General features: G+C 29.3%; 1 protein-coding gene and 1 non-coding gene across 2 annotated transcripts in view; one reads left to right on the plus strand and one right to left on the minus strand.

The window, feature by feature from the left end:
- LOC120770895 (protein goliath) overlaps window positions 1–26,059 on the minus strand; it is a 131,626-nt gene that overhangs the window by 36,481 nt on the left and 69,086 nt on the right. The gene's annotated exons all lie outside the window — the stretch shown is intronic.
- Trnad-guc lies at window positions 5,704–5,775 on the plus strand. The gene has a single exon. It is a non-coding gene; the product is annotated as a tRNA-Asp (tRNA).

A 26,059-nucleotide genomic window follows, 5' to 3' on the forward strand; every position in this document is an offset into this window, starting at 1 on the left:
AAAATGGTTTAACTAAATTTATTTAATTTTTTAATTCAATTAATATATAAATAATTAATAATATTTAGTTTAGAAATATTCATAAAAGTAATTAAATTTAATAAATTAAAAAATTAAATTAAAATTAATTAATTAAATTAATTATTTTTTTAATTTAGTTAATTAAACTATTTTTTTTTATTTTATATAACTAAGTTTTAATTATTATTAATTTTGATCAATTAAATTAAAAATCAATTAGAAATAATTAATAATTTTTTGTTTATTAAAATTTAATTATTATTAAATAATTTTAATATAATAAATTAAAAATTAATTAGAAATAATTAATAATAATTAAAATTTAGTTATAAAAAATTAAAAAAAATTTATTTAATTTAAAAGATTAATTTAATTAATTAAAATAGAAAAAAATTAATTTTAGTAAATGGTTAAAAAAAAAGAATTTAATACATTAAAATATGTAGTTAAAATTAATTAATAATAATTGAATTTAGATATAAAAATTAAAAAGCAAATAATTTATCTATTAAATTTAATTATTCTATTAAATTAAATTAACTCTTTTTCATAGTATTAAAAAATAAAATTTGTCGTTCATTATATAAAAACAATTTGAAAAAATACAGTTTTTTTATTTAATAAAATATAAATAATTAAAATTTAGTTTAAAAAAAAATATATAAGACTTTTTAGAATTAAATTTAATTAATTTAATAATATGAAAAAAATTTAATATACATATTTAAGAAACTAATTTGAAAAAATTTTTTATTTAATTTTTTTTTCTAATTTTGTTAATAATGTTTTTTTTTGGTTATTTCCTTTTGATAAGAGTTTTTTTATGTTTTTAAGCGTTTTCTAATTTAATTATTTTTTAATTTTACTTTTTTTTTCTGTTTTGCTTGAATATGCACTTGAAAAGTCAAAAACATTGATTAATTTAAAAAGTCAATTGAAAAAAAGCATGTGGCAACTCTAAATATGATTCAGAAAAATGTATTAGAATTCCCAGCTAACAATGTTGAAGAAGTTCGCTAAAACTTAATACTTAATTATTGAAATTTTTATATTTAAAAAATGTCAGTGGCAACCCTATACAATATACGTTTCTCAAAAAATTGTAAACACAGGTTTGAGCTAAAAAGTCAAGTAATTTCTTGAATTTAAACCAAAATAAATTTTTTGATTGATTAACGAAATTATTAAATATAAAATATATATACATATGTACATATGTATATGGCAACCACATACAAAAAAACTTTATCCAAAACTTATCGAACACAGTCTTGCGCTTAAAAAGTCAAATGCTTTTATTAATTTTGGCAAAAAATCTTATGAAAAAATAGTTGCCGACTCTGAAAAAAATTACTGAAAGAAAATCAACGTTAAAGTTTATAATATTCAAGGATCCTCCGCAAAAACTACATTAATTATTTAAGCAAAAGAAAATGACTGAGTGAAATAATCAACTTCACAAAGAAAATAAATTATATGTATTTATGTACATACATACATATACATATACATATGTGTACACTGGTTGGATGTAGCGCATACATAGTTTCACATGTAGCATAGTGCCAACAGCAATTTATTTAATTTCACTTTAAGCACTCGTGTCTGCAGACAAAGCGCGTTTTACAATGGAGTTCTGCGAAATTAATGTTGGGCCTGGGGAAAATCGATAAGCGCCGCAAAACGCGCTTATGCTCACATGATATAAGCATATATGTAAGTAGTAAATATGTAGTGCGCTTTTGGGCGCGCAAACGCTGTTGTGTCAATTCGCATAAACTGCTGCCAGGCACGGGACAACGTCAAAAGTAATTAAATGAAAACTTTTGTTCGCCAAATGACAAAAGGGTAAGGACACACACGCGCCGCACTGTATATACTTAATTATATTTGTATATACATATGTATACATACATACGTACATATGTATATACATATGTATGTACATACATATATTACATATGGGCCATATACATACTATATAAAGAAAAGCCGCTACATTCGAAAGATTAATATTAGCCTTTTGATATTGTGAAAGACAAGTGAAAACGTGTTTTTTTTAATTTTAATATAAAATATTAAAATGAGTTATGTCATTTTACATATTAAGAATCATTTTGAATAAATTTTATTGAAGAAAACGTAATTTGAAAATTAGTTTTCATATATTTTAACTTTTTTCAAGTTTTTGGTAAAAGAATACTAAACTGAGTTATGCCATTTTGTATATCAATAGTCATTTGAAGAAATATTATGAAAGAAAATGAAATTTGAAATTTTTTTTTCAAATACCTTAGCTTTTTTCACATTTTTGGTAAAAAATATTAAGCTGAGTTATGTCACTTTACATATTAGAAGTCATTTTGAAGTAATAATATTAAAGAAAACGTAAATCAAAACAATGCTTAATATAATAAAACTTCTCTTTCAAAATTTTATTAAAAAATAGCAAGCTGAGTTATGTCATTTTGCATATTAAGAAACACTTAAAACAATAATATTAAAGAAAATGTTAATACAAAATCTGCTCCACATAATACAATTTTTTTTACATTTTGTTATAAAAAATAGCAAGCTGAATTATGTCCTTTTACATATTTAAAATTATTTTGAAGAAATTTTATTGAGTGGAATATAATACATAATAATAATCCATATAAATTAACTCTTTTTTCAAGTTTTTGGTAAAAAAAACAATAAACTGAGTTATGCCATTTTGTATGTTAAATAGTTTTTATTGAAGAAAATATAATTTAAAAATATGTTTCAATGCTTTTGACAACTTTAAATGAAAGACTTTTATATTTTCTAGCATTTCTATGCAAAAAAAGCACTAAAACTCAAAAACTACTTCTATAATAAATTTTTATAATTTTTTATCTAAAATTTTTTTCCAAAAATTGTCACTTGGCAACTAAAAGCAAGCTCAATCTAAGGCAACAGCTCTCTGCTCCAAGTAAAATTCAATTATATTATAAAATTTCATAATATCGACTTGTGCTATTTTTGGATTAAACTACTGTAATTTAACTTTATATAATGTTTTTGTTGTCCACATAACAAAAGAGCCGCTAGTAAATGCCTTTGTGCGTACTCTCTCACTGATTATCTCCCGAATATCATTAACAGATAATTGAGAATTAATTCCCAAGCCATGCACAGCTGAGTGGGTAATAACTGAAATAATCAGTGCCAAAGGCTAACTAAGAAAATTGTAACGCATTTTGGGCGTAGAGACCCTTTTAGCACAGCTACAGGCAAAAGCGAAAACTCTATTATAAACTTTTGTAATTATACCCTAAACTTTGAACCTTTATGCCCCCAACACCTGCCTAAGCGTAACAACAAAAACTTATAGAGCACACTCTAATTCAATATCAGAAAATAAGTAATTAAAGGTAGCTTTGTATGTGCCCACGTATTGTAAAAAGCTTTTACTGATGAAAGCTGCGAATTTGTTCTTAAGTTAATATATTTTATTGAGAATCGAATTTGGCAAATGAAGACATTTTCTTTTATCAAATTTTTGCTGTTGCGCTCAGCAATTAAATATATTAAAAAATATTCCTCAATATGCCATAATAATAGCAAATTTTTTTTATAAATGGCGCTTATAAAAGCTCGCTGTAACTTACCTATTGACTAAGCTATTAACGAACCTATTAACTAATCTATTAACTAACCTATTAACTAACCTATTAACTAACCTATTAACTAACCAATTACAAAACTCAAATAAAGTTTGGTTATTTTATTTTTGGCCATATGAAAAGTATTTTTCTAAAATCAAAAAAATTTTCTAAAATATTTCTGCTCTTTAAAAAATCCTTTAAAATATATTTTTGTTGTTTTTTTAATGTCTATATACAAAATCACCTTTTTCAGGGTTCAATGCACGCAAAATTGTTGAAAATTCCTTTCTTCTTTTAGCTAGAGCACTGCTGCCCAAATTGCTAAATAAACTTTCCATCTATTTATACTTATGTCTCAATATTCAGCTCTAATTTCTAAACAAAATATTTATTTTCGCTTAATGCCATTTAACGCTGGAAAGCGTCTATATTAGCATCGAATTCAAGTTCAAGTTCTTCGAAGGTCACTTGTCTATGACAAATTTGTTTTTCCAAACAATAAAAATAAAAGAAATTATCAAATTTCATTTGATTACTAAGTTCATTGCTTTCTTATTTTATTTTTATTTTATTTTTGCTTTTGGCTTTGCTTTGACATTAGCGTGTGCTAAGAGAGCTGGGAGAGCGCCTAAAGAAATGACTTCGAGCGAAATATGCAAATTGAGTGCACAAATAGAAAAGGCACCGTGTTAGAAAGGTTTATAATATTATTTGCGTGAGTGTGTGTATGATTCTGAATGAGTCTAGTCTGCTTTTTTTATTTATTTTTTTTTTGGGCTTTTTTCTTTTAATTTATATTCATTATTTTTAAACATAGAAGCAGCTAACATATGTTGAAGTTTTTATAAAAAAAATAAAATTGAAAAAAAAAACAACAAAATATTGTGTGCCAAAAAATAGAATGCACTAGTGATAAACAAATCTAAAATTGTCTAAGATAAAATAAAATAAATAACACAAAAAGCAATTGAGAGCTGTTTTTATTTATTTTTATTTTTGTGTTTTTGTATCTTTTGGTTTGTTTTTTCTTGTTTAGAGGACAAAAATTTGTTTACAAAATATTGCGAAAATTTAGCTAGAAAGGTGTGGGCCGAATGCATAGAATATGCCATGAAATATGCATGTTATATACATATATGTATATACATACATATACATATACCATGTATATATGTATGCCTATATTTGATGTATGTATAATATATATGCTACAATTCTGGTATGATATATCCACATGAACGACAAAATATTGAGAATTGCCAGCATAGATTTTAGATATACCTGTCAGCGACTTATTATATTTTGTAATAATTTTTGGTTGTTTGAAAAAACTTGTTAAAACCATACTTAATAACCATATCTTTAGATTCACTTCTGAAAAAGTTATAGTCAGATACCTGCTTCGCTTCATTAAGTTTACCTGATTTCGAAACCACTCACTCTTTCTCTCTCTTACTCGCTTAAGCTATCACTGATTATCACTAGTCCACTCTCTTGCTCTTCCTCACTAGATCAATTTCTTTCTCTCCCTTACTCGCTCAATCTATCATTGTTTATCACTAGTAAACTCCCTCTTTCACGATCTCACTCGTTCAATCTATCATCTCGGCCAATCTATCATCTCGTCCAATCTATCATCTCATCCTAACCGCTTTGAGATATACAAATAACTGCTTAATACCCAACTTGTTTCAAATAATGTCATATACAAAGTAAAAATCCACGAGTTGCGGTTCTTATATTGGAATATTTTATAGGTCTAGAACTGTTTTATTTGTTGATCTGATGCATTGTGGTTAAAAATATCGAAAACCACTTTGAAAGCTAGACTTATTTTGTTCTAATCCCAAAAAACATATATACAATTTATAGAAAGCTATTAAGCAGGAAAGAACCGTAACAGCTTCAAAGTAATACAAAAACAAAAAATTATAATAAAAACCTGTAAATTTCATTAACAAAAATACTTGCAACCATAAACATTTCGTTGCTTACAAACATTCTTCTCTGTTTGGTAGTTCAACACAAAATCGAAACAAATAACTAACAGTCCTCGATAGTATAGTGGTCAGTATCCCCGCCTGTCACGCGGGAGACCGGGGTTCAATTCCCCGTCGGGGAGTAAATATTAGATGTATTTCTTTTAAATAATTGTATTTCATTTTTTTTCTAGATATTTTCCATTTTTCATAAACTATGAGTTTAAAAAAAAATAATTTACGGCAAAAAATTAATTTAATTAATTAAAATTAAATAAAAATTAGTTAGACTAATTATTTTTAATTAATTAAATTTTATTTAACTTAAATCATAATTTTAATTCATCAATTGGTTATAGTTATAATTTTTAATTTAATAAATGTTAAATACAATTTAATAAAATTTTTGTTCTAATTAATTATAACAAATTTAAATTACCATTAATTGTATACATGTGCATTAATTAAGTAGTAATAAATTGAATTAAATACATTTTAATTTTAATTCATGAATTGGTTATACTTATGTATGTATAATTTTAATTCATTTCATTTAAAATAAAATTTAATTAGAATTTTTGGGGTTTAATTCCCTGTGGGGGAGTAAAAATAAAGTCTGTTTTTTTTAAATTATAACAAATTTTTGTCTTAAAAATCATCCATTTCGCATATGATAATAAAAATAATTAACAACTAATAATTAATTAAATTAATTAAAATTACATAAAAATCAATTTCATTTCAATAGAAATAAATTATCATTTATTTAATTACAATATTTAAAATTTTATAAATTATTATTAATTATTATTATAACTTATAATTTTAACTAATTTAAATAATGTTACATACAATTTAATTAGTTTTTGGTGGAGTATACATAAAATCTGATTTTTAATAATTAAATCTAAGTATTTTATAATAAAAGGAAAATATAATAAAAATAATTAATAACTAATCAATAAATAAATTACTTAAGACTAAAAAGAATAGAATTATAATTAGATTAATCAAGTTAAAAATATAAAAATTATCATTAAGTTAATTAATTTTAATTTATATTTATTTTTAATTTTAATTAATCAAAATTAAAACTTTAATTTAATTAATTAGTTAAACTTTAAATTAAAGATTACTTGAAATTCATTAATTATTTAACTTTAATCATTTCAAGTAAATTAAAATTAATTGCATTAATGATAATTTGAATATTTTTATTTTATTTAAACTAATTATAACTTATTTGATTAAATCTTTAATCAATTAATTGGTTATAAATGTAATTTTAATCATCTTAATTAATGTTAATTGCAATTTAATTAAAATTTTTCAAGAAACTACAAATTTTGAAAGCCATGAAGCATACAATTTCATAGGTATTTGTTTATAAGTAATGATCTTTTCCTCCAAAACCATGCTTTTCCAACACCACACCTATTTCTATGACCGCCACTGCACTTGTGCATAACGCCCGTTAGATTGCTTTTGGACCCCGTCCAAGTAAAACACTTTGCATTCAAAATATACTGGCTGTGAGGCAGCAATCTCTACACATCAACGCTATTTTCATACGACAACTATGCCAATGAAAACAAAATACGTATAACGGGAATTCCATAGCAAAATGCCAACGGGCTGTAAATTTAAAAATAACTGAAATTACCGTTAAAACAATTCGCACATAAACAAACACGCACATTTGCACATACATTCCTGAGAAAATATGCCATTTTATGAGCGGAGAGGAAAATTTAAGATTTGCAATTACTTTTCACTTTAAAAACGGTTGAATGACTTGGCGTGTGCCAGAAACATCGGCAGGTGTTTGCTTTCTTGGGTGCTAGGGGTCTATGATTGACAGCGTGAAATAGAAATGAAGAAAATGAAAATATTTGTTGATAATTGGAAAATTTTGTAGTTGGAAATTGTTATTTATTGATTTAAAACTTTTTAAATTAAAAATTAATCAATAAAAAACAATTAATAAAAAATGATTTTAAAAATGAAATTTAATAATTAAAAAATTAAATTTTTTTAATTAATTAAAATTAAAATTAAAAATAAAAAAATTTAAATTCAAAAAATTTAGTTTTAAAATTTTTTAAATTTTTAATTAAAATTAAAATAATTAATTTTTTAATTAATTAATTTTAACTTTAATTTAATGCTTAAGCTCCAAAATATTTTTAAAATATTTTTTTAGTTTTTTAAACTCAAAATTAATCGAAAAAAAAAATTTCAATTAATTATTTTTAATTAAACTAAATTTAATGTTTATTTATTGATACAAATTTGTTTTTGTTAAAAATTAATCACTAAACAACAGTAAAATAATTAATTTAATTTTTAAGTCTTAAACTAATTGTTTTTTTTTTACTCTTTTAATTTATTTTGATTTATTTTTTGTTTCCAATTCGCCTTAGGAGTCGCCAGCGTATTGCAAAAATTTTCTATTTTGTATTTTCTATTTGTAGGCATAATTCGGCCGTTTAGTTTCGAAAGAGTGAAAAGTAAATTTCCATTAATTTTTTAATCTTTTCGAAATTATTATTTTGATTTTTTTTAGTTCCGAAGATTTTATTGGGTCAGCACATTTTTTAAACCAACACAACTGCATATTCAACATTTTGCTTATTTTTGTTTATTTTTTTCACAAAACATTCCAAAAAAATTAGTGATATACCGTTTCAAATCATTTTTTATAGTTCTGAGATTTTTCACATTTTATTTATTTGCTTTTTAATTTTTCACACGAAAACCGCACATGTTCAACACTTACACAATGTTTCCATTAGTTACTTCGTTACAAAAAGAAAATCACCCGCCACAGACAAACCAACACAAATTTATTAACTTCACCTCATACACACCTCTCACCACACCGCGCCACACCTCTCTCGGCCCACAGGTTAATCGTTAAACTTGCTGCTGGCCATCGATTGCCTCGAGCGCTTGAACGATTGCGCCCAGTGGCGGTAACAACTTTTGATGTAACCAAGCGAACACGCCTGCCGGTGTTACAGTTGCAACATTAAATCGTAGAAAAATTACAAAATTCAAAATTCACCATAAATCACGTACGAAAATGCGCACGTTTCAAAACCACAACAACACGCACACGCCAGCACCACACGAAACGGCCCTCTGTCTAGGCGTCCAATAACAAAACAACCGGACGACGTCGACAACGATGGATGGATGGACAGGCGAACGAACGGAGCTGCCGGCAGCAAAACACAACGCAACGAGTGCTGCATTTATAAGTTGTGTTTCGGTGTTGCCTTCGCCCGCCCGCCGCCCGAAGCAAACATATGTTTTACTTTCCGGGGAAAAACTTGCGAGTTTACAAAATAGCTCATGAAAAGTGTGTGCAGCAAAGTGGAGACAGCAAATAAATTGCGTTGGGGAGCGAAGCGCGGAGTGTGGTGTGCGCTGGCAGCGGTGTGAGGAAAAACTTTGAAAAATATCCGAAGCAGCAAATAATGCAATAAAGCATAAAGCGGAAAGGAATTAAAAGTTAGATGGACTGCTACATGCACAACGCTGGCGGCGACGACGCTGACGGAAGGCGTTGGAGACGACAACGACGGAGAGTCGCAAGTTTTTCTGGACAGTAATGCAGCGCCAAACTTCCGTTCGCAGCGGTTTCGGTTGCACCAAAGCGAAGTAAATTGAGGAAATGTGGATAAGAACGTGATGTTTGCGGCTGCAGCGAAAAGTAACAACCTAACAGCGGAGTAACAAAGCTTGAGGCGAAAACAGAATAAGATTAAGTTATCGACAAAATTAGGCTACATTTGCTAACACGCTTTTTGTCTTTTGAAAAGGATTGTGGATTTTAAGTCGAAAGCCATAGAGATCATTGCGAATCCACTATCTCATCCGCTACCTCACACGCTGAATCTATCAACCCGTCCTAACTGCTTTGGGATATACAAATATCTTCTTTGTCCTCAATTTCCTTCAAATAACAGATTAAGTTATCGTGAAAATTAGGCTCTATTTGAAAAGACTCTTTATGTCTTTTCAGGAGGATTGTGGATTTTGGGCCGACGGTGATAAAAGCTCAGAGCGTATACTCTTTATTTACTGCCTCCTTAGAAAGATTACACTTGGAAGATCAGCTGAAGGCGATTCTCTGGAATTTTGGATATTGTCTCTAGGAAAATACCATAAAGGTAACTCGATTTTACTGGAGAGTACCAAAGCTATCTACTGCCTTTCCGTATGAGTTTGTTTGGAACCTAATTGTATCGAACGCAGCACGTCCAGTAACTCCAGAACTCACAAGGACTCTTCAATATTTTTCGTATTATTTGGAAGCTCCACGGTAAGAGACGTGCTTGTAATCTGGAGCTCGAAGCTGAATCGTCGCTTCAGCAGGAAATCTTCTTCTATTTCATCTACTCGTCAAAAATTCCAGAATTAGCATACACTACTGCCTTCATCACGCTTCCTGCATCGTCACAAGCCCTTCACAAACTCAGACTTCCAACACACTACGACACATGCTGACACTTGACCAACCTTTAAGCTCGTCAGTTAGTCCGCTCGTGTGCCTGCCATCCGGTTGTTGTGTGCGGGTAGCATTGCTTCTGGCAAAAAACGTGACTTCCGTCAAGGCTGTACTGCACCGCGTCCGGCTCGCGCGCCCAACCAGTCTTTACACACGAGCAGCTCATTTGTTAGTTTTTAGCTCTTGTGTTTACCAACTGGTCCGGCGAGTGATTTAAACTACAAACTTATAAGTCGTCAAGTCGCTAAGTCACTCGACAGCGGCAAGTCATGCTCACTCCTCCGCACACACACAGACACACAACGACTCCCACATGCCACTCAAACTATTCAACCATTGAAGCCGACAGCGCGACTGCTTCATCATCACCATCTTCGTTGGTAGCAGCAACAGCGGTCGCAGCGGTTTGGACGCGATCGTTACGAAGTCGTTGCAAAAATTGCTGAAAATCCTTCCTTATATGTATGTGTGTGCCCCACAGCAACGTACGCGTATGCACATGACGGCCGCTGCGGAGCCAACCGGATTTGCTGTTAGAGGCACGTCTCAGCGGTGCCGGTCTCGGTGGCACGCAAGCCAAAAGCACACAAGCCCATTTACTGCCTTCTACTTTAAAGTTTTTCCTTTCAACTTTTCTTTTCTGTACTTTTTCGCTTTAAGGCATTTTTCGCAAGTGCGCTTATGGTGAGCGGTGGACCCCGTTCCCCCATCCATATGTATTTCATTAACAACGGAAAGTGTAAAAATGACTTTACTTAAATGGCTTCTCGCCAACTTTGCTGGCACACAAACAGTTGCCGGGTAACTACAGCGCTTGAATGCCAGCCAACAGCTTTGTAGGCGCTGTGGCTTACACGACTCTTTGTTGCCATTTCGCCCGCTTTTGGCCGCAAGCCACCGCGTTGCCACATTGCCAGCAATGAAATGGAATTGATTTTCACTACTTCAGCGGTCGGGGTGCGGCACTAATGCACGGCAGTAACCTAAATATACGAGTTACTTGAGGTTGCAAGCAGCGTGGCGCTTCCGAGCTTTTGACTCCAAAGTTGTGCTTCGTCTATGTATAATCGCTAAGAGATGAATAGGCGATAAGCAAGGAAATGTGCACTAATAATATGGTTAAGTATGGGCATAAGTATAGACGATGTACTGTGAATAGCATGCTGAAGCGAAATCCGCAAAAAGCTCTTTAAAAAGCGGATGGAAAATTTCGTTTAAGTGAAAATGATTTTACAAGTACATTGAGCAATTTTTTTGGTCGGGCTATACATATATAGGTACACTGCGAGAAATAATCTTATGAGATACCGTAAAAATATTATTATTAATTTGTAGTTTTACATTTGGTAAGCTTTCTGGAAATATCGCCAAAATTTTTGAAATGAATATCCTTTGAATTTTGCTAGTATTTTGAGAATTAATTTTCTCGCTTGGGTAGATATTTGCTCAATACCTGAAACCATCTAAGAAAAGCAAAAGTCGCCATTTACTTATAATATTTATTAAGAGTCTTACAGGATCTAGCTGTATAGCTTAAAAGCTTTCATAGAGCAACCTCAAGTTAGATAAAGCAATTATCCTCTACTTTTTCTTGGTAAATCTAGTTCTAGTTGTATGTCTTCGAAGCTTTCATAGAATAACCTCAATTGACTGAAAAAAATAAAACGATTATGATCTACTTTTTCTTGATAAATCTATATCTAGCTTTATATCTTCAAAGCTTTTATAGAACAAAATCAAGCTACGGAAAATGATAAAGCCACTATCCTCTTCTCTGTGAAATTATATTACATTCGGAGTTTTGTCCAAAACCTTGACCATCTAAGGAATGAAAAAACTCCACAAAAAAAGTTACACTACAGTCTTACAAGGTCTAGCTGTGTGATATCGAAGATATCATAGAACAACCTCAAACTTCTGAAAAAGATAGATAAAGATGAATAGATGGCTTTAACTAAGCTATGTGAAATTACCTAAGGTTCTACGCTTCAGAGAATCCGCGATAAATCATAGAAACCATCCGCAGCATGTTGAGCTTAAAAGTTTTGCTGCAGAAAGTATCAAAGTACGAAAAATGCCTGATAGTTTAGGAAATAGAAACCGACTGTCAAGGATTTGAAAGTTTCAAAGAGGATTTCATACATAATATAAGAGTTCCATTCCAATAGATATCGATTTGAAATTTTGCCCTCGTCTTTCTTCCACCAAAAAGCTGATCATTTGCCGGAACGGCCATACAAACTGACTTCAGGGCAACCGAAATTAATGACTTTTTCATTTATTTTAAAAGATTTCGCTCAGTGAGTATACTCTCAGAGAGGTTAAGGTTATCAGCTGTTCGAAAAAAAGTGTGCTCAAGTTAAATGGGGCTTTCGCTATGCAACAAAATTGGGTTATTGCGGTGGTGCTGGAAAAAGTCTGGCACTAAACCATTTCCTACTTACAAAACACATATTCTGATAAAAATTAATACATATACAGCAGTACATAAGGGCATGTACATACATATGTATGCAAGTGTACTTTATGGTTGCCCTTTATGCGACAGCAGCGACCGGGAATGCTGTAACATTTGGCAACCAGCCAAAATACCACAATGATTTATTGCCATCCAGACTAAGTGTGGCGGAAAAATAGAAGCAACAACAGAGAGACAAGCACAAGAACATCATGAAAAATGATATGTTTAGAAAGATAAAGCGTGTAACTAGCCCAAATAGAATTGAAGCTGTGACAGAGCAACCGAAAGGAAGTGATAAAGCATGTTGCACAATCCACACGAATGGGCGAACAACAGCAAGAACAGCGCACGATTAAACTTGAAGTGTGCTTTTTTACCCCTTTTTCTCATTTTTCATTATTATTTTTTTATTATTTTTTATCTTTTTTATGTTTGCTTATTTTATTTATCTTTTTTGATATTTTTTTTCGTTTTTTTAATGTTTTGTTTTTGTTTTTTTATGTTTGCGCAACTCTGCTACTGCTTAATGCGGCGTGTTGTTTAGCGCGACGGCATTGTAGGCGCTAAAGCACAGGCGAGCAAAAAATATATGACAACAAAGCGTGTTTTTTATAGAAAAAATTAGATTACATGCAGCTTGTGATTATTGCCGTTGCCAATGCTGCTGTCAGTGCAATTTAATATATAAAAATCGATGGCGATTTATTATGCTTGCTTTGTTGTTGCTGCTGTGCGCAACAATGCCACTATTTATGGCATTATTTTTTTCGGAAAAACATTGTATTTTTTTAAGTATATATTTTATTCATAAATTTTCTTATTTTTATTTATCTCTGTTTTTATTAAGTTTTTGCAAATTAGTAATTTCAATTTTTTTTTTAGTTTTTATTCTATAAAATTTCCTATTCTTTAAAATTTTTATTTTAATTTTTTTTGGAGAATTTTAATACGATCGGAAGATCATATTTCATACATTTTCTTATTATTTTCATATTTTTTTAATTTTTGCATTTTAGTTCTAATTTTTTTGTATTTTTTTTTATGATTTTGAATTTTTATTTTATAAAAATTGTTATCGAAAAATTTTACTTTTAATTATCTAACATTTCAATTTTTATATATCATGTTTCATTCATACATTTATTATTTTATTTTTAGGTATTTTTTGCTTTTCAGTTATAAATTTTTTTGTTTTTATATTTTTTAGTATTTATTTTTTATATAAAATATTATATTTCAATTTATTTGAAATATTTTTTTGGAAGAATTTTAATTTTTTATATAATTTTCTTGTCTTCTATTTTTATTCTATTTTATAATTTTTATAATTTTTTGCATTTTAGTTTTAACTTTTTTTATTAAATTTTTTATATCCTTAAAATTTGTTTTTATTTTTTTTTGTAATTTTTTCATTGATTTTTATTATTTATTTACCTTTTTACAATTTATAATTTGTTAAAACTTTTTATTATTTTTTAATTGTATTTTTTGTATTTTATTTTGTATTATTTATTTTATTTCATTACAAAACTTTTTTATTTTTAATTTCATATTTCTATATTATTTTTTTTAAATTTTACTTATTTATTTTAATTTTTTTTGTATTTTAAAACTTTCTTATTATAAACCTTATTTTTGTAATTTTTAATTGTTTTTGGGACTTTTTATTATTTTTTAATTTTTTATTTCTAATCAATTTTTTATATTTTTACTTATGGAATTATGTATATGTGTTTTTATATTTTTTTAAATATTTTATTATTAAATTATTTTTTTTTTTTTTTAATTTTTTATTAAAAATTTTTCTACATTTTATATTTTTTAACTAAAAACTTATTTTATATTTTTTACTGATTTTTTATTTTTAATTTAACTACATTGTTTTTAAATTTATTTTACAATCTTGTTTCATATTCTATGTATATTCTTTTCCATTTTTATAGTGTTTTTACAATTATATTATATTTGTATATTCTCTTATACTAAACATATTTTCCCTTATTCAATTTCGCTTTCATACACGTATCACTCCTTCGCCGCATTGTTTGCGAAAAAACAGTTGCAGAAATATAAATGTGAGCACATAAACCCCCACTTCTGTATGCCATTATTTATATTGCCGACTTTTACGAGTTGCATTGGTAATTGTTGGCCTTCAGCCAAATGCTGATAAAGCCGCAGCAAAACACGAAACCTCTTTTCAGCAAATAAAATTGAAAACGAATGAACAAAAAATCCGCATAAAGTAAAATGTACGCGAATTCAGTCGCGAAAAGTACGGCTAAAGGGCAAAACGTGTAAACAAAAGTCAGTGAAAACAAAAGTTCGCCATTGATTTTTCCACCGTCGCTCGCGCGCCTCTTCACTGCACTTTTCACTCAGTAATTTTCCTTTTTCATTTTGCTTTCTTTTCAGCAAAGTGCTTTGGCTTTAAAATAGCATTACGGTTTGACCGAGCGAGCACCTGGTTAAGCGTTTGACGTACATAATTTCGCAGCTGCTCTGGCGGAAGAAAGTGTAAATACTAAGTCTGGCATGGTGAGTACACAAGACACAAGTAAAATTATGCATTAGTTGGCAGTATGCACTGAGAGAAAATACAATTTGCTGCAAATATTCCTCGAGTTTAGCATTAAACACTAGTCATAAGTGATGGAATCTCGCAATAAACTTTTCTTAACTCGTCTCAACCATTTTTTGTTCAGATATTTGTAGAAATATAATTTTAAAAATTTTCTTCATTCTTCGAAAAATTTTAAACACCAAATTTTTTATTGGAGTTCTAACGATAAACTCAGAGTTTATTAAAGAACTCAATACTTAAATCTTACTTAGAAACACAAAATAACACTGTTGTATACCTAAGATTTTCGTAAACACCTCAAAGAATCCTCTTTCTGACATATATCCTTAAACTCGAATGACAAAATTAAGCCCAGTTCTTAACAAAGAGCTGAATATGTATAGTTGACAGTTATTTATAAACACATAATCTTTAACACGAGTTATACAATTAAACTCGGAGTTCCTTAAACACAAAATAGCACTGTTTTGAAAATCTAAATTACTTAATCACCTCCAAACTATCTCTTAAAAAGTATTCTTAAACCCAAAACCTTAATCTCGAGTTACAAAATTAAACTCAAAATATTAAACGCGAGTTATAAAATAAACTCAGAGCTTCTCAAACACGAAATAGTGCGGTTTTAAAATCAAAGTTTCTTAGACACCGCGAGAAGTACACTTGGCAAGTATTTTCAAACAGAAAACCTTAAACTCGAGTTAAAAAATTAAATTTAGAATCCATTAAGACCTCGATATGTACACTTGACTGACATTTATAAACACAAAACCTTAAACTCGAGTTATGAAATAAACTCAGAACTCTTCAAACACGAAATAGCATGGTTTTAAATTCAGAGTTTCTTAAACACCGCTTTAAGTATAAAAAACACAAAACCTTATACTCGAGTTAAAGTTAAGTTAAATTAAAGTTTAAGAAACTCTGAAACCCGAAATAACACTGCTTTAAACTCAGCGTTTCTTAAACCCTTTAATGTCTTAAACTCGAATTATAAACACAGAACTCATTAAAGACCAACAGATGACAGATGTTTCTAAAAAAATATGCTTAAGCTCGAGTTTACATATTTAACTCTTTTATACCCATATTATACCTACAATATTAACGCATATTAATCGCAGTATTTCAACTATTTTTATTTTTTTTTTTCAATTCACAACCCAGCAGCTCTCAATAACCAACCTCTATTTCTATTTTATTTCTATTTGCATAATAATATTATTTCATAACCCAAATAAATTCGTTTTCGCACACCAGCATTGGCATTTCGAAAATGTTTTAACAATTTCATTTGAATTTGAAAAAATTCTTCAGCAATTTAAATGCTGTAATCTGTTTACTTAAGCAATGACTTACATGCTTGCGCTAGGAGCGCCGCTAACTCAATAAAATGCTTGTGCAAGTGTGAATAGAATTATAAGCGTTTTTCAAATAAACTCACACACTTGCGCCACGGTAAAAGCATATACATACATATATAAGTACATTTACATGTACATATGTATGCATGCGTGTAAGCAAGTAATTAAGCATAACTTTTGAAATTTGTTTTCGTTGTTTTCACAATATTTCAAGCAGTAAATGTAATTCTCCGGCCGCTGTTTGTTTGGTTTCCCGGTTCGAGCGTTCTTCGACTTATTTGGATAAACAAATCCAAAAAACCTTAATATTTGGTGTTGCATGGAACACGAGCTGGTTGTTGTTTGTTGTGCTTGCAATTAAACATACTGAGTAATTGCTTTCCGAGTATTTTCGTTATTTTATTGCGTATGCTTTGATTACTCAATCAGTTGATTGCACTTCCTGGTGCTTAACTCAAACTTGAGTGGCGCATGCTGAGAGGAAATCAATAAAAGGTGATACTCTTACAAATATAACGGCTTATTAATGGATTATTTGGATACAAGTATTATGTAAATTCCTGCTGATTGCAAATGTATCTACAAGTATTTGGTTATTTCAGAAATTAAGGCCACATGTGGTGGATTTCACAAAGCAATATAATGACTCTAATCACAGCAATAATGTCTCAATCACAAAAAATAATGTCTTAATCCTAAAAAATATTGTCTCAATCACAAAAATAATGTCTCAATCACAACAATAATGCCTCAATCAAAGCAATAATCTCTCAATCACAAAAAAAAATGTTTCAATCACGAAAACTAATGTCTCAATCAGAAAAATAATCTCTCAAACACAAAAAATAATATTTTAATCACAAGACATAATGTCTCAATCACAAAAATTCTGTCTCAACCACAAAAAATAATGTCTCAATCACAATTATTAATATCTCAATCACTTAAATAATGTCTCAATCTCAAAAAATATTGTCTCAATCAACAAAAAATGTCTCAATCCCAAAAAATTTTGTCTCAATCACAAACAATAAAGTCTCAATCCCAAAAAGTAAAGTCTCAATCACCAAAATATTGTCTCAATTAAAAAAAATAATGTGTCAATCACCAAAAATAATCACTTAATCACAGAAATAAGATCTCAATCACCAAAAATATTGTCTCAATCATAAATAATAATGTGCCAATCACAAAAGAATTATTTTTCAATCACAAAAATAATATTGTCCCCACAGCAATAATGTCACAATCACAAAAAATAATGCCTCAACCACAGCAATAAGATCTCAATCCCAAAATATATTGTCTCAATCACAAACAATAAAGTCTCAATCCCAAAAATCAAAGTCTCAATCAACAAAATAATGTCTCAATCACCAAAAATAATGACTCAATCACAGAAATAAGATCTCAATCACCCAAAATATTGTCTCAATCAAAAAAAATAATGCATCAATCACAAAAATAATAATGTCTCAAGCACAGCAATAATGTCACAGTCTTGAAAATGTCTACAGCTTGATTATCATCTTTAACTTATTCTAAAATAAAGCGAAAAAGTTAAGTGAATGACTCACATGTCATAACAATTCAAGCAGTAGGTTTTATGCCTTTGAAGACACCCATGTAGCTCGTTAAACTATGTTTAAGACCTTCCAGTAGATAATTTTTCTTAAAGAAAACTTCGCTCTAGCACATGCGATCTCAAGTCTCTCTATCGTTCTTAAATGTTTAACAACACTATATAGTCTTTTAAACTGACCAACCATCAGTTTTCGGTTGAAGTTTTGGTTGTCTTCTAACCTCAATGTTTATTAAACACCTGAGTGAGACTAACTAAGAATTAGTTTAAGTTTAAGAGCAGTTTTGAGCCCTGAGGATCGTTCTGATGATAAAAGAGCCATTGTTTTTAATAGAGAGAAACAAGTCGTCCAAACATTATTGCGCTTTCCGGCACAAACTCGCGTTTAATAACCAGTTTGGCATTAAACATTTTTCTCAAACATTGAGTTTGTCATACAAAAACTTTTCGTTTAGCTTTTAAAAGTTCACCGTTGTATAGTATGTAGTAGTGAGTAGACTTCGAGTTTCCTAAACATTATAATGAGAATACTTGGGAGTTAGTGGCTGTTTATAGGTCATGTTGATCCGTACAGGTCAATGCGTTTAAAATAAGACCACAACATTAATTCAGTGAAGTTCGTTAGATTCTTAACAAGTTTCTTGTTGTTCTTTCATGAGAGAGGAAGAACAATCGAGTTATTGACTTTTTCGGCACGAACTTTTATGCACTTAGATTCACCCTACAGTACAGAGTGCTAACGCAATATATTTTCAACTGACAACGCAATAATCTTTAATATATTTTTTTTATTCTGACTACCGATAATAATTGATTGCTCCAAGGATAATAAAGCTGTAATCGTAGCAATTTATTGCTATCTTTATGATCCAGCAATATGTAAGTACATTGTTAGCAATCTGGTATCTCATATGTATTAAACACTCAAGGTTGGGTAAAGTGTCAAATACAGCTGTCAATTGTATGAGTAATTACTGTTTCGCACTTGATAAGTAAGAGTGTGGCCGATTTAATATAGCAGATATTTCGTAAAAATGAGTCAATCAAAGGCAGTTAATTAAATGAGCTGCGACTAAATATGATTGATATGATTGTATATGACAATTCATGTACATATGTTTGTTGTACAGTGGAGTTTTCGGGAACCATCTTAAAAATCAAAATTGCCTAATATATCGTAAAAAACCATGAAACTGCTTCGGCAACTACCGTACTTTCGAGATCTGGCCCTCAGTAGCTATTTACAATTCTCAGATCTCAAAAGATTACTTACTGGAGTTTTCGTCGAATGAAGAGGTGCTCACTGAAACCGAGGCCTATTTTGAAGCAAAGGACAAATGATACTATACAAATGGTATCGAAAAATTTGAGGGTCATTATAATCAGTGTAAAAAAATAACAAATTTGCCGAGGACTTTTCAACTGACCTCTTAGTGTACTCTAATTTAAGAAACTTCTTTGAAGAAGTCATCGAAAAGTCAAATAATACTTGGCCTAATTTGCGAAACAATGTCATGTCCATTGTGAGAACAAACGAAGCGTTAAAATTTATATATACATAAGTATGTATGTATATAATTAATGAATACATATTCACAATACGAAGAACATGTCACTCGGCACCAACCAATAAAGCTACGAAAATACAAAACTACAAACAAAAGTACGAATTTGCTGAAGCAAAAGGACATTAATTAGGGGCAATTATACGAGGTGGTCATGGAAATCGGAAGATCGGAAGTTACAGCCACTTGAAATTACAGAGAACTACGCAAGACGAGGCCAATTAAAGAGCTGGCAGCATTTGGTGCAAATAAATGATGGCAAACGGAAGAACAAAAGAAATCAATAGCAAAACAACAAAGAAAACAAGAAAAAAAATCAAGAAAAGAAGCAAAAAAAAAAACGAAGAAAAAAAATCGAAGAAGAATACAAAAAGAAAATAAATAAGAAAACAAGAAAAAAAGAAGAAAGAAAAACAAAGTAAATCGAAGAAAAAATCAAGAACAAATATCGAAGACAAACAAAAACAAGACAGAAATGGAAATAAAACAAACGAAATCGTGTAAGCCGTCTCAAGTGATCAAAAAAGTGTTGAAGTGTGAAAAAGAGTCTCTTCTGACAGTTGAGTTTTAGCAAAAAGTCGACAAACGACAAAAGCAAAAACAACATAAGCGTCTAACGAATAGCTCTCGTCCAAGAAATAATTACACACAGATGTTGCGAACAGCTTGCGTCCATAATAAACAAGTGCCAAAGTGCTTAAAGACAACAAAAGCAAGAACTACAAAGACCATAAGAGGAGCATAAAATCTGTAGTGCCACCAATGGCATACGCTTGCTGGCCAAGTGGTAGCTGGAAAGCGAAGGCGAAAATTGCTTTGAAATTCTATTTTTATTTTTTTTATTATTTTTCATTTTTCTGCTTTATTTAATTTGCTTTAACAGTACTTGTATTTGTTTTTCCTTTCTTTAAGCGCACAAAATTCACAACAATCGCCGCAAGCTGTCCAGCGGCTGTGCGTTGTTGCTGCTTGATTATTGTAATGAAATGGAAATTACGAAATACTGTACTAAATTATTACATAAGCAAATGTAGACGCTTGATAATTTTTGTTCTTGCACATTTCCCTCCATTCTTTCTGAGTATTTTAATTTTGTTTTGTTTTCACTAAGCGGCCTGTTTTGGCGGAATTTGCATAATTCTTTGTGGAAAATTGTGAAAATTTTAGAGAGGAAGCGGCGGATTTGGACAAAGTGACTTACAAATTTTAAGAGGTTTAAGTAGTGTGAAGTATTTTAAGATGTCTGTAAAAAAACAATATTAAATTTCAGAATTTGTATTCCGAAGCTCAATATTTTTTTGGAAGAATCCGGTTTCTTAGAATGGATCGGCTTTTACATTTCATGAGAGAAAATTTGTGTAGATTACGAAAATTAGGAAAAATACTGTGAGAATGTTAGCTGGACGTTGCTGAGATCGGATTTAACTTTGAACTATTTTCTGTTGTAATCGGAATTTTATAACTCTGTGAAAAATATTAACATATTTGACGTTTTGAAAATGTTTTTAATATTTATAATAATAAAATTTTTTTATGTTTAAAACAGCTGGCAATCCTAACCATAAACAATTACTATCAAAACCTTTTTTTTATTATTTTTAGTATTATAGCATAAAATCTTAAGTCCCTATTCAATAGAATACTCTTTGAAAAATTCTTTTAAATTTTTATAACAGTTGGCAACGCTAATCCTAAATATTATATTTATCAATGAAAACATGATGACGCAACTTAGAGTATTAAAATAGATTTTGGACTATTCTTTCTATATTTTTAGTTAAACCAGTTGGCAACTCTAATACAAAAAATTTTACATCCAAAATTTTTGTTCATATTTCCGAAGATAACCGAAAAGTTTATTCATTACAATATATTTTCAAATAGTCTTTTAACATTGTTTTTGTTAAAACGGTTGGCAACTCTAATTCGAAAAATGTTTCAGTAAATACTTTTATTAATATTGCGCCAGTTAACACACAATTTTATTCAATAAAACATATTTTCAATATTCTTTTAATATTTTTTTATTAAAATAGCGGTTGGCAACGCTAATACTTAATATTTGACATTCAAAACTATTGTTGCACATAATAAAAAATTTTAGTAAAAAAATAAGATTTGAATATAATACTCTACTATTTTTTTGTTAAGGTTAGTTGGCAACACTGATCGGAAACACTTTATATGTCATTAAAACATTAATATTACTACACATAAAAATATTGTATTCTACAGAATAGATTTTGAAACATCTTTTATATTTCTGTTGCGAAAACAGTTGGCAACTCCGATCCGAAAAAAATATTTGTATCATTAAAAAAGTTTTGTTTAATACAACCACACATTACCTGACGTTTTATTCAACAGCTCAGATTTTTAAATACTATCTCAAAATATTTTTTGAAAAAACATTTGGCAACTCCAACTCTATAAATTAAATTTAACATTAAAAGAATATTTATTATGTATAAACACCCATAACCTAAAGTTTTATTCAACAGAAAAGATTTCCCTATATAATTTTTTTATTGAAATAGTTGGCAATTCCAATATTAAAAAATTTGCATTTTAAAATATTTTTTAAGATTATCACAAAACCCCTCAAATTGTATAAAACAACAATAATTTTTGTAAAAGTAGTTGGCAATTCAATATTAAATATTTAGCATTAAAGACTTGTCTAAAATTGCTACAATCCTAAAATTTTATTTAACAATAAGATTTGAAAAAAAACATTTAATATGTAAACAGTTGGCAACTCTAATCTAAAAAATTATATTAAACATAAAAAACATATTTAGTATTTCAAATATGTATAACCAAAAATCTTTATTCAACATTGATGAAATATTTCTAAAATATATTTTTTTTGTAAAACCAGTTGGCAACCCTAGTCTAAAATATTTGGCATTAAAGGCAGATTTTAATTTTAGCACACACATAAAATTTTATTCACCAAAAAGACTTTGAAATATTTTTAAATTTTTAAACGGTTGGCAACTCTAATCGCAAAAATAAAAGCAGTTGGCAACTCCGCAAGCTATTAAACATTGTGAACATCCTTTGTTGTAAAATATTTGTATCGTCACTGCTTACACCGCTCTTTGTGCACTTCAAAAGCAATACGAATATGTGGCAACACTGGCGTACATAAAACAAATACATACGTATGTATATGTATTTGTGTTAAACCAATCAAACACATATTGACGCTAACAAATTGATGACACTTTAATTATGTCGGTGACGCTGAGCTACTGCTGTTGCTGCCGTTCATGCTTAGTGGAGTAGTCCACTGGGCGTTGCCATTCGGCGATAATGATGTTGCAGCAACATCCGTTACTCAGCCAGTCAGTCAGACTTCGATAGACAGCGCCAGACAGGCAATCAGTTTTGTGATACCAAACGAGTACAAATGCATTCACATGGTTGTTGTTGTATGTATGTGTATACAACGGTTATGTCTCTCATGGGTGTAAATTATGTGGAGATATCACAACGGTTACAATTGCCAGTGCAATAACAGAGTAGCAAGCAGATAAACACTCGAGTCGCGCAGCTTTAATATTTGCTGAAGTTCAACGCACACACATACGCATACATACATATGTACATATACATACATATATTATATATGCATTTATAAACAAATCGCTCGCTGATGACAGGCGAAGTGTTGAAGTGCCAACTGTGGAAATATTGCCGTTCGGTGTGAATTTTTATTCAACTCTTGCAATCTATACGCTGTTTGCTTCTTCAGCCGGTAGTCTGCCTGTTTGTCTCTGTGTGTATACATATGTATGTGTGTATGTATCTGCAGTCTGTACAGTTGCCACAATGGATGACTTTGCGCGTCAATTTTCACTCTAAAACTCTTGTAATTGAAGTTTAATTGAATTGTGTGCCACAAATTGCAAACACACACACATAAATAGATATAAAACACACACACATTTACATACACTTAGATATGTACATACATATGTATGCTGGTATTTATTTCGCATTGCAGCGAACTTTCATTGTGCGTCGGTGTGGTGGCACGCAGCTTGCGGTCGCAATGTTATCGCCGCTTCGTGACAACAACAACTACCATTTACGTTTATCATATTTTCACTCAATTACCGTTAGTTTGTATTGTAATGTAGCTGTTGTTTCTAATAAAAAAAATTAATTGCTGGTGAGAAACCATTGCTGTTGGTCTCTGTGGTGCTGTCGCTGCGGCTGTCACTGTTGGCTCTTCTGTTTATTTATTATTGACGATAATTGCAATTTAACGTTGGCTATGGAAAAGTGAAAGAGCGCAAGAAATAGTCATTGCATGTGAGTGTTTTAATTAGATGCTATTTTTGGAATTGGAATGGAATGATCTTTAATTGTCCTGAGGAGACTGGAAATTATATGTATACATATGTATGTATGCATGTATTTATGAGTATGTATGTACATATATACATATGTATATATTTATGTATGAGACTTGGAACGTTGACGCTTTTTAGAAAGAGAACTTTTGGTAAGGAATATGTACATACATAAGTACATATGTACATATGTATGTAACTCCACAAATATTAAAAAAATAATAAACCAGAAAAAGGATTATTTCGCATGTAAACCATATAGAGGGACAGACATGATTAACCAAAACTTAAAAAAATAAAATAATAAATAAAAGTCGTTAGAAGCCTCGAAATTTTTATTTTTTGTGTATAGAGAGACAGTTATGGCAAACAAACTTTTTTTCAATATAAAAAAAATAAAAGTTGTTCGAAGCCTCAAATTTTTTTAGTATATGGCAAACAATTTTTTTTTTTGGTATGGAGAGAGACGAATATGACTTAAAACAATTTTTTAAACATCAAAAACAAATTTAAGTTGTTTGAAGTTTCAAAAAATTTTTTTAGTATATAGAGAAACAGATAACATTTTTAAATATATAAAAAAAAATTAAATTAAATAGTTATAAGCGTCAAAAAAAATGTTCAGTATATAGGAAGACAGATATGGCTAAAAAAATATTTTATTATTAAAAAAATTTAAAAGTTGTTTGTAGCCTCAAACAAATTGTTTAGGGTATACTGACGGACATGAATATGGATAAAAAAATATTTTTTAAATATCAAGAAACAAAATTAAAAATTGCTTGAAGCCTTATAAATTTTTTTTAGTATTGTATGTAGAGGTACGGATATGGCTAAAACAAAAATTAAGCATAAAAAAAAATTTTAAATATCAACAAAAAAGTTTAAAGTTCTTTGAAGCTTCAAAAGAGTTTTATTTTTGTTTAGAAAATGGAACAAATTTTAAATATAACAAAAAAAATAAAAATTTTTGAAGCCTCGAAAATTTTTTTTTTGCTTATAGAGCAGAGGATACCTATACATACATACATACATATGTACATATGTAGCTAAGATTTTTTTTTAATATCAAAAACAAATAAAAAAACTACTAGAAGTTGGTTTAAGCCTCGAAAAAAGAGCTTTTGGGGTATATTGAGAAACGGATATGGCTTAAAAGATATTTTTTAAATATCAAGAAACAAAATTGAAAATTGCTTGAAACCTCATTTAATCTCTTTTTAGTATATAGATATATATGTATATGGATATGGCTAAAACAATTTAAAGTATACAAAAAAAATTAAAAAAAAATTTCAAGTAACAAGAAAAATTAAAAGTTCTTTGAAGCTACTCAAAAAAATTTTTTTTTTTAGAAAATAGAAAAAATTTTAATAATAACAAAAAAAATAAAATTTTTGAAACATCGAAAAACATTTTTTTTTTTAGCCTATAGAGAAACGGATATGGCTAAGAAATGTTTTTTATATATAAAAAAAAACAAAAACCACTGGAGGTTAGTTGAAGCCTCGAAAACAAATTTTGTCTTGTATATACATATGTATGTATGTATATATGTACATACATACTTATATGTATGTACATACATATGTATGTAAGTATATAGAGTATAGTATGTACATATGTATGTATATAGTAGAAAGACGGATATGGCGAACATTTTTTATACATATGTTAAAAAACTATTAAAAGTTTTTGAAGCCGTGAAAAACAAGTTGTGCTATATAGAGAGAGGGATTTTGCTAAAAAAAATTTTTAAATATGAAAAAAAAAAAAAATAAAATTCACTTGAAGCCTCAATAAAAGTTAGCCTTGAAATGTGCTTAGTACGAAAAAAATTATTTTATTAATAAATTTTATATTAATTTTTCACCCGAAATGTGCGTCTTAATCTATTCACGCGTATTTCCACAATACTTTTTATACTCTCGCAACAATGTTGCTAAGGAGAGTATTATAGTTTTGTTCACATAACGGTTGTTTGTAAGTCCTAA

The sequence above is a fragment of the Bactrocera tryoni genome, chromosome 3 (assembly GCF_016617805.1).
Source record: "Bactrocera tryoni isolate S06 chromosome 3, CSIRO_BtryS06_freeze2, whole genome shotgun sequence".
In the NCBI taxonomy this organism is placed as follows: Eukaryota; Metazoa; Arthropoda; class Insecta; order Diptera; family Tephritidae; genus Bactrocera; species Bactrocera tryoni.